Source organism: Orycteropus afer, unplaced genomic scaffold (genome assembly GCF_000298275.1).
Source record: "Orycteropus afer afer isolate SDZICR_OR568_19922 unplaced genomic scaffold, OryAfe1.0 scaffold00069, whole genome shotgun sequence".
NCBI classification, from domain to species: Eukaryota; Metazoa; Chordata; class Mammalia; order Tubulidentata; family Orycteropodidae; genus Orycteropus; species Orycteropus afer.
This window is the reverse complement of record NW_006921656.1, coordinates 9,695,554-9,696,754: the sequence shown is the minus strand read 5'-3', so window position 1 is coordinate 9,696,754 and position 1,201 is coordinate 9,695,554.

Here is a 1,201-nt window from a genome sequence, read left to right as displayed (position 1 = left end):
CCTCCTTGGGTTTCCAAGGCAGTATCACTACGGAAGTAGGATTGCCCAACCTTCCTTCCGAGTCTTGTTCTATAGTGCCCCTCAATCAGCACCAAGTGGAAGACAATGACATAGGGATTTGAGTTCAAGGTGGATACTGCTGTCCCTGCCTTCCAGCCCTGGAATGGCGTCTCTGATAGCTCGGGTGGGCGGAGGTCTGGGCCAATGGAAAACAGGAAATTAGGAGCCCTGGGTTCTCCTGGGCTCCTAATTTGTACTTGAGACTAGTCGTTTTCCCTCTGAAAGTTTACATTCATTCAATCACTGCACCCAGACAGTGTGCTTCTACTGAGAGGGGCCAGTGTTCAGCCACCTGAGGGCACAGGGCTCCTGCTCTCCTGACGCTTGAGCTCTGATGGGAGGGGGGACACCATAACAAAGAGACAAAATTTCCAATCTGGTAAATGTGCTGGGGAAATAAGATAGGGGGTGTGCAGGAGTGCTGAGGGGAGCTTCCTGTAAGTGGACTGGTCCTGGAAGGCCTCACTGTGGAGGTGACATTTTGAGATTTGACCTGAATGACAAGTTGGGGCAACATACATGTCCAGAAGAGCCTTCTAACAGGTGTACAAGTGAGGCAGACTGTGAGGCTGGCGAGCACTGAGAAAAGGGCAGAGGAGAGGAAGCTGAGGGGCAGCGTGGTGTGGCCTAGTCATGTGAACGGGGTCAGCGGTGGGTCAGCGCAGAATGCTCACCTTCCCTGTGCGAGCCCACTGCCATTTCCAGCCAGTGCACCTGAAGCACAGCTGCCACCCGTCTGTCAGTGGAGGCTTGTGAGTTGCTGGAACGCTAAACAGGGTTCAGCAGAGCTTCCAGACTAAAGGGAACTTGGAAGATCTGGTGATCAGCCATGAAACCCTTGCGGATCACGATGGTCCAATCCCGTTGTGCGTGGGGTCACCCTGAGGCAGGGCCAACTCAAGGGCAGCTAACAACAGGCCATGTAAACTATTGACAGAGAGCAATGAGGGTCTCACACCCCAAGCCCCTCAATTCCTGCTGCCCCATGGGCCCTGGTTCTTCCCTTACTTCCCACTCTCTCCCCTCAGTTGCTGCCTTGAGTGGAGGGAAGGCCTGTGAGCAACACCAAGTCGAGGATCTATCCCTGGGCTGTAAGAAAGGAGGACTCAGTGATTTGCCTGGAGGAGGAGGCCAAAGAGTA